At 42.5% G+C, this 9320-nt stretch overlaps 1 pseudogene across 1 annotated transcript in view; it reads left to right on the top strand.

The window, feature by feature from the left end:
* LOC124043270 overlaps window positions 1-9320 on the top strand; it is a 31280-nt pseudogene that overhangs the window by 11841 nt on the left and 10119 nt on the right. The window contains exons 2-3 of the transcript XR_006840292.1: window positions 7650-7724; window positions 8042-8076. The product of XR_006840292.1 is annotated as a protein NDRG1-like (transcript). The remainder of the gene's footprint in view (window positions 1-7649; window positions 7725-8041; window positions 8077-9320) is intronic.

The raw sequence follows: 9320 nt of genomic DNA, 5'->3' as shown, positions 1-9320 counted from the left end.
AATAAGACCAGCAGGGGGAAACGAATAGAAGAGAAAGCACAAGGACAAGACATGACAATATATGACAAAACATGACATTTCCACAGGTCCAATGTCCATTGCTCATGTTTCTTGGCCCTTTGCAAGTTTCATCTTCTTATTGGTGTCCTTTAGTAGTGGTTTCTTTCCAGCAAATCGACCACGAAGGCCTGATTTTCAAGCAGTCTCCTCTGGACAATTGATGTTGAGATGTGTCTGTTACTTGAACTCTGAAGCATTTATTAGGGCTGAAATTTCTGAGGCTGTTAACTCTAATGAACATCCTCTGCAGCAAAGGTAACTTACTTTCCTATGGCGCTCCTAATGAGAGACAGTTTCATCATAGCGCTTCAGAGTTTTTGCGACTGCACCCTTTGCTTATTTAAGCTGTTCTTGCCATAATATTGACTTGTTCTTTTACCAAATAGGGCTATCTTCTGTATACCCCCCTACATTGTCACAACACAACTGATTGGCTGAAATACATTAAGAAGGAAAGAAATTCTACAAATTAACTTTTAACAAGGCACACCTGTTAATTGAAATGCATTCCAGGTGACTACCTCATGAATCTGGTTGAGAGAATGCCAAGAGTGTGCAAAGCTGTCATCAAGGCAAAGGGTGGCTGCTTTGAAGAATCTCAAATATAAAATATATTTTGATTTGTTTAACTCTTTTTTTTCTCTTACTACATGAGTCAACATGTGTTATTTCCTGGTTTTGATATCTTCACTATTTTATTCTACAATGTAGAAAATTGTAAAAAATAAAGAAAAATCCTTGAATGAGTATGTGTGTCTAAACATCTGACTGGTACTGTAGATACAGTGCCTTGCAAAAGTATTCACCCCCATTGACGATTTTCCTATTTTGTTGCATTAAAACCTGAAATTTAAATGGATTTTTAGTTGGATTTCATGTCATGGACGTACACAAAATAGTCTAAATTGGTGAAGTGAAAAACAAAATTGTTTAAAAAAACCCACGGACCATGCAAGGAAGGCATTAGTCAGAAAGGCAACAGAGATAACCCTGAAGGAGCTGCAAAGCTCCACAGCGGAGATTGGAGTATCTGGCCATAGGACCACTTTAAGCCGTACACTCCACAGAACTGGACTTTACAGAAGAGTGGCCAGAAAAAAGCCATTGCTTAAATAAAAAAATAAGCAAACATGTTTGGTGTTCACCAAAAGGCATGTGGGAGACTCCCCAAACATATGGAATAAGGAACTCTGGTCAGATGAGACTAAAATTGAGCTTTTTGGCCATCAAGGAAACCACCATGTCTGGTGCATACCCAACACCTTGCATCACCTTAAGAACACCATCCCCACAGTGAAGCATGGTGGTGGCACCATCACGCTGTGGGGATGTTTTTCATCGGCAGGGACTGGGAAACTGGTCAGAATTGAAGAAATGATCGATGGCATTAAATACAGGTAAATTCTTGAGGAATCCTGTTTCAGTCTTCCAGAGATTTGAGACGTGGGTTGGGGATGGGGGTTCACCTTCCAGCAGGACAATGACCCTAAGCATACTGCTAAAGCAACACTCGAGTGGTTTAAGGGGAAACATTTAAATGTCTTGGAATGGCCTAGTCAAAGCCCAGACCTCAATCCAATTGAGAATCTGTGGTATGACTTGCAGATTGTGGTACACCAGCGGAACCCATCCAACTTGAAGGAGTTGGAGCAGTTTTGCCTTGAAGAATGGGCAAAAATCCCAGTGCCAAGCTTATAGAGACATATCCCAAGAGACTTGCAGCTTGTAATTGCTGCAAAAGGTGGCTCTACCAAGTATTGACTTTTGGGGGGGGGTGAATAATTATGCATGTTCAAGTTGGCTTTTTTTGTCTTTTTTGTCTTTCAAAAGATAAAATATTTAGCATCTTCAATGTGGTAGGCATGTTGTGTAAGTCAAATGATACAAACACCCCCACATTTTCATTCCAGGTTGTAAGGCAACATAATAGGAAAAATGCCAAGGGGGTGAATACTTTCGCAAGCCACTGTATATAGCAAGGAGGAGAGTGATAATTTCCTTAGACACCGAGAGGGAGGGGGCAGAGAAGGAGAGCAAGAGTGAACATGTTCTGTACTCGTGAGGTATTACTGATGTCCTGAGAGGATTTTTTTTATACCGCCAGGTAAAAGATTAGCTTAGGAGAGTCAAAAGGGCATCCTGGCTTGTAAACAACATTTGGCCTAGTTGTCTCAAACTGCCTATTCAGCACCAAGACTATCTACAGGTCTGGAAACGGGTTTGGGTTTAATGGTGTTTGGTTTACTTGGCCATAGTTTGAAACCAAAACAGAAGGTTTGAAAATACAGACATGGGTTTCAAGATCACGACTAGCCTCTTTAGCACCAGTAGGATTAACTGTGCTGCTATAAATACAAAACAGTTTTTTTTATCAACATTTACAGATTATGTTGGCTTGTGTAACTTCTCTCACATGGTTGGATTGAATAGAATGTTGGAATTTCAGTGGGAAACGGCGAACAGTTTCTCCAACGAAGGGTTTGGAAGGCATCATGTCTTTATAAAAACACATCTGAAAAATGTTTTGATTGATACGCCTCTTCCTCTCTGCACTATTGTGAGGCTTGGCAGAGGCTTCTGTTATGGTCTGCCTCCCACATTGCACTCTGTTCCCTATGTAGTGCTCTAGGCCGAATAGCGTGCCATTTGTGATGTAGCCGTAGAGTCCGGATGCTGTTCTGATGGAAGCCTGCCCAGACACCCAAAACTCTGTGTTATATGAATCGCTTCCTTTAAAAATGACCCTGGAGAGGCACATCTCAAACCTGTACATAGATCAGATCCATAGGATATTGTTGTCAAATCAAATCAAATCAAATTGTATTTGTCACATACACATGGTTAGCAGATGTTAATGCGAGTGTAGCGAAATGCTTGTGCTTCTAGTTCCGACAATGCAGTGATAACCAACAAGTAATCTAACTAACAATTCCAAAACTACTGTCTTATACACAGTGTAAGGGGATAAGGAATATATACATAAGGATATATGAATGAGTGATGGTACAGAGCAGCATACAGTAGATGGTATCGAGTACAGTATATACATATGAGATGAGTGTGTAGACAAAGTAAACAAAGTGGCATAGTTAAAGTGGCTAGTGATACATGTATTACATAAGGATGCAGTCGATGATGTAGAGTACAGTATATACATATGCATATGAGATGAATAATGTAGGGTAAGTAACATTATATAAGGTAGCATTGTTTAAAGTGGCTAGTGATATATTTACATCATTTCCCATCAATTTCCATTATTAAAGTGGCTGGAGTTGGGTCAGTGTCAATGACAGTGTGTTGGCAGCAGCCACTCAATGTTAGTGGTGGCTGTTTAACAGTCTGATGGCCTTGAGATAGAAGCTGTTTTTCAGTCTCTCGGTCCCAGCTTTGATGCAGCTGTACTGACCTCGCCTTCTGGATGATAGCGGGGTGAACAGGCAGTGGGTCAGGTGGTTGATGTCCTTGATGATCTTTATGGCCTTCCTGTAACATCGGGTGGTGTAGGTGTCCTGGAGGGCAGGTAGTTTGCCCCCGGTGATGCGTTGTGCAGTCCTCACTACCCTCTGGAGAGCCTTACGGTTGAGGGCGGAGCAGTTGCCGTACCAGGCGGTGATACAGCCCGCCAGGATGCTCTCGATTGTGCATCTGTAGAAGTTTGTGAGTGCTTTTGGTGACAAGCCGAATTTCTTCAGCCTCCTGAGGTTGAAGAGGCGCTGCTGCGCCTTCTTCACGACGCTGTCAGTGTGAGTGGACCAATTCAGTTTGTCTGTGATGTGTATGCCAAGGAACTTAAAACTTGCTACCCTCTCCACTACTGTTCCATCGATGTGGATAGGGGGGTGTTCCCTCTGCTGTTTCCTGAAGTCCACAATCATCTCCTTAGTTTTGTTGACGTTGAGTGTGAGGTTATTTTCCTGACACCACACTCCGAGGGCCCTCACCTTATGGCTGTTATGGCTGTACAGCGGAGAGAGTGAGACACAGGAATATGGTGTGAGGCAGGAAGCGAGAGAGCGAGTACTGTGTTTGTGTGTGAAGGGAGCTATGGAAGCTGTGCAGTGTCAGTAGCTTCTTGTGTGTTGGCCAAGCCCAGTAAGCCCACCACGGAGGAAGAGCCTGACTCCTTTACCAGCCTCGCCTGCCTGCCCGCCCTGCCTCGACTGCTTGTCCTGCCTTGGCCTTGCTGGACACAAAGGCCCTGTCTGTTTACCATCTGATTTGATTTGCATGCACAGCAGAGCCCACACAATCCCACCAAATTAGCATCATGGTTCACAGCAGCATGATCTCTAGACAGCAGCTTGATTTAATTTTTCGCCCACTCCCTACCTCTGTCGACTCTCATTTGAGTTCATTCTGGTTTAAAATGCTTTGAAAACTGTAGCTGTAGCTAGGGCCTGGTCTACTGCTGTGTTCTCGTCTTAAAACAGTGTCATACATCAATCCCTACAAGAGGGCAACATGGATGCTTGTGTTTTAGTCATCTGTCATTCCTTTGTGTAAAAATCAGGTGGTCATGGCAGTGGAAGGTTGGTAAACAACTCCTGGTAAACAACTCCTGGAAACCACCTGTCAAACACTTGAGGAGTTCCCTTCTTCAAGTTGTTTTGGAGATGTTTAGATCCGTAGAAGTATCATACAAAGGTTGGGAAGGAAAGCATGGTACCTATACGATGCAGATCTGGGTTCAAATACTATACATAAAAAAAAAAATAGTTGAATATTGAATATATCAGAAAATACTCAATTGCACTGTTGAACGAGAGTCTTGTTTTCTCAGTGTTAAGTTAAGTTTGGCGATGTCATTTACAAAATTGCCTCCAATACCCTACTCAATAAATTGGATGCAGTCTATCACAGTGCCATCTGTTTTGACACCAAAGCCCCACATACAGTGCCTTGCGAAAGTATTCGGCCCCCTTGAACTTTGCGACCTTTTGCCACATTTCAGGCTTCAAACATAAAGATATATAAACTGTATTTTTTTGTGAAGAATCAACAACAAGTGGGACACAATCATGAAGTGGAACGACATTTATTGGAGAAACTTTTTTAACAAATCAAAAACAGAAAAATTGGGCGTGCAAAATTATTCAGCCCCCTTAAGTTAATCCTTTGTAGCGCCACCTTTTGCTGCGATTACAGCTGTAAGTCGCTTGGGGTATGTCTCTATCAGTTTTGCACATCGAGAGACTGACATTTTTTCCCATTCCTCCTTGCAAAACAGCTCGAGCTCAGTGAGGTTGGATGGAGAGCATTTGTGAACAGCAGTTTTCAGTTCTTTCCACAGATTCTCGATTGGATTCAGGTCTGGACTTTGACTTGGCCATTCTAACACCTGGATATGTTTATTTTTGAACCATTCCATTGTAGGTTTTGCTTTATGTTTTGGATCATTGTCTTGTTGGAAGACAAATCTCCGTCCCAGTCTCAGGTCTTTTGCAGACTCCATCAGGTTTTCTTCCAGAATGGTCCTGTATTTGGCTCCATCCATCTTCCCATCAATTTTAACCATCTTCCCTGTCCCTGCTGAAGAAATGCAGGCCCAAACCATGATGCTTCCACCACCATGTTTGACAGTGGGGATGGTAGTTCAGGGTGATGAGCTGTGTTGCTTTTACGCCAAACATAACGTTTTGCATTGTTGCCAAAAAGTTCAATTTTGGTTTCATCTGACCAGAGCACCTTCTTCCACATGTTTGGTGTGTCTCCCAGGTGGCTTGTGGCAAACTTTAAACGACACTTTTTATGGATATCTTTAAGAAATGGCTTTCTTCTTGCCACTCTTCCATAAAGGCCAGATTTGTGCAATATACGATTGCTGTCCTATGGACAGAGTCTCCCACCTCAGCTGTAGATCTCTGCAGTTCATCCAGAGTGATCATGGGCCTCTTGGCTGCATCTCTGATCAGTCTTCTCCTTGTATGAGCTGAAAGTTTAGAGGGACGGCCAGGTCTTGGTAGATTTGCAGTGGTCTGATACTCCTTCCATTTCAATATTATCGCTTGCACAGTGCGCCTTGGGATGTTTAAAGCTTGGGAAATCTTTTTGTATCCAAATCCGGCTTTAAACTTCTTCACAACAGTATCTCGGACCTGCCTGGTGTGTTCCTTGTTCTTCATGATGCTCTCTGCGCTTTTAACGGACCTCTGAGACTATCACAGTGCAGGTGCATTTATACGGAGACTTGATTACACACAGGTGGATTGTATTTATAATCATTAGTCATTTAGGTCAACATTGGATCATTCAGAGATCCTCACTGAACTTCTGGAGAGAGTTTGCTGCACTGAAAGTAAAGGGGCTGAATAATTTTGCACGCCCAATTTTTCGGTTTTTGAATAGTCAAAAAAGTTTGAAATTTCCAATAAATGTCGTTCCACTTCATGATTGTGTCCCACTTGTTGTTGATTCTTCACAAAAAAATACAGTTTTATATCTTTATGTTTGAAGCCTGAAATGTGGCAAAAGGTCGCAAAGTTCAAGGGGGCCGAATACTTTTGCAAGGCACTGTACTACCCACCACTGCGACCTGTACGCTCTCGTTGGCTGGTCCTCGCTTCATACTCGTCGCCAAACCCACTGGCTCCAGGTTATCTACAAGACCCTGCTAGGTAAAGTCCCTCCTTATCTCAGCTCGCTGGTCACGATAGCAGCACCCACATGTAGCACGCGCTCCAGCAGGTACGTATCTCTGGTCACCCCCAAAACCAATTCCTACTTTGGCCGCGTCTCCTTCCAGTTCTCTGCTGCCAATGACTGGAACCAACTACAAAAATCTCTGAAACTGGAAACACTTATCTCCCTCACTAGCTTTAAGCACCAGCTGTCAGAGCAGCTCACAGATTACTGCACCTGTACATAGCCCATCTATAATTTAGCCCAAACAACTACCTCTCCCCCTACTGTATTTATTTATTTTGCTCCTTTGCACCCCATTATTTCAATCTCTACTTTGCACATTCTTCCACTACAAATATACCATTCCAGTGTTTTACTTGCTATATTGTATTTACTTCGCCACCATGGCCTTTTTTTGCCTTTACCTCCCTTATCTCAACTCATTTGCTCACATCGTATATTGACTTGTTTATACTGTATTATTGACTGTATGTTTGTTTTACTCCATGTGTAACTCTGTGTTGTTGTATGTGTCGAACTGCTTTGCTTTAACTTGGCCAGGTCGCAATTGTAAATGAGAACTTGTTCTCAACTTGCCTACCTGGTTAAATAAAGGTGAAATAAAAAATTAACGTAATAACATGATATCAAAACCAAATGTACAGGGATCAGGAAGGTATGTGTGTTTTGTTATATGAAACTTCCTCTCAAACACGGAGGAACGCTCCACCACTGGTTGAAGCAGTCGGCGTATATCTAAATTAATAGTCCTCTCTCTCTCTCTCTCTCTCTCTCTCTCTCTCTCTCTCTCTCTCTCTCTCTCTCTCTCTCTCTCTCTCTCTCTCTCTCTCTCTCTCTCTCTCTCTCTCTCTCTCTCTCTCTCTCTCTCTCTCTCTCTCTCTCTCTCTCTCTCTCTCTCTCTCTCTCTCTCTCTCTCTGTCTCTCTGTCTCTCTGTCTCTCTCAGCTTCTTCAACTGAAAGACATGGATGACATCCAAGTTTTACCAAAAGCACCCCTGCTTGTTGACAGGGAATTGCCAGTAAGTAAACTCATGATCATTTGTATGATCATACATTTGATTTGCATGTACTATAGACAATGGTTTATTTGTCTGAGCAAAATGTTGTTTAAACTTCGTTATATGACAACTGAACTCCATAGATAAATGCTGACTGTTTAGCTGTCAGGAACAGTTTGAAATGTTTTTACTATATCGTGATACTGGTCCTTTATGGATACCTTTCTTCATATTTAAAACACGATGCAGCTCATATGACAATTACTTATATTCTCTATTTCATCCTATCTTATTGGCAAAACTTCACTCTCTATAACCGTTGTCTCTGTCATTTCTAGGGGTTGAGAGCAGCTTTGCGCAACTTGTGATAAAGGTATGTCCCTATGGTGCACATGTAGATATCCATCAAAATCTACAAATTTTGACATAATCCACAGGTTTCAGTGTAGAGTAGTCAGATTAATGTCCACATGGATTAGGTTGGGATATTTCAGTGATGTGAAAGGAAAATTATTGATGAATCATCTTTCAGTACTGTTTGTGGTGGAAGTTTTGCATACATTTAGGTCTCTTTGATACTGACAGATGACGTTAGATGACTACTGCACTAATGTTTTATCTGTAGCCCTTTGTGTAATCTAAAGAGGGAAAAGTATATTTTAATTTTGAGCACACTGTAGTATGAATGTGTATGTTGACTTGACATACAGCCAGCAGCATACCTACTGCATACCAACGACATACATCCAGGACCGTGGACTGCACCACTGGGAACCCACTACCTAACAATCAATGCTTTCATTCTTAACTTGTCAAAGTACCTTATAAACATCCTACCACATGCCAATATCCTGAAACTGATTATACTGCATGTCGACCTGAGAAGTTTCAGAGGTGGCAGAGGGATTTTGCCTGCAGCTAACCATCTCGTGCAAACCGACCCTCACGCCTGCTGGGATTAGTCAACTCAGGTTTCCAGGGCAAGCGTTTAATATCGCTTTGTGTCTTAGAGCCCTAATGACGTAGGTAGAGGAGGGACACCTCAGCCACCTGTCCCGTTCCCAGGCTGCCTCCCCTCCCCCTTAAGCTCAAGCACACAAGTTACACATGTCTCCCTCCTCCTTTCTCCTCTCCCCCCTCCTCTAGCTAGCTCAATGAGATTAGCTCAGCATGTGTCTATATCAAACTGCCACCAAATAAGCCGTGGTTACCTAGACGACACTGCCGTCAGATGTTTACCTCCGGTCATGTACATAGGTTATGTGAACCTGGAGGGAAGCCTTGGTTCAACTGGATTTGACTACATCGTTGACTCTTATTGCGTCCCGAATGGCAACATATTCCCTACGCAGTGTACTACTTTTGACCAGATCCCAAATTAATTTGGTAAAAATGTGTGCACTATGTAGGGGATAGGTTGCCATTTGGGACAGAACTCCTCAGGGTCTTAACCTGGACCTAACTACCTTCCTTGTAAGAGTTGTTTTGGTCAGTGTATGGGGTTTATGACGCCAGGATTCCTCCCCTACTCCACTGGCAATATTATTTTATTGGTAACCACTCATACTTGCAGTATCAGTAGGCTAGGCCTATGAAATTGAACATGCCGCAAACAAA

This window comes from Oncorhynchus gorbuscha, linkage group LG09 (genome assembly GCF_021184085.1).
Source record: "Oncorhynchus gorbuscha isolate QuinsamMale2020 ecotype Even-year linkage group LG09, OgorEven_v1.0, whole genome shotgun sequence".
Lineage (NCBI taxonomy): Eukaryota > Metazoa > Chordata > Actinopteri > Salmoniformes > Salmonidae > Oncorhynchus > Oncorhynchus gorbuscha.
The sequence above is the reverse complement of the archived record's forward strand: the minus strand, read 5'-3'. Positions and strand labels throughout refer to the sequence as shown.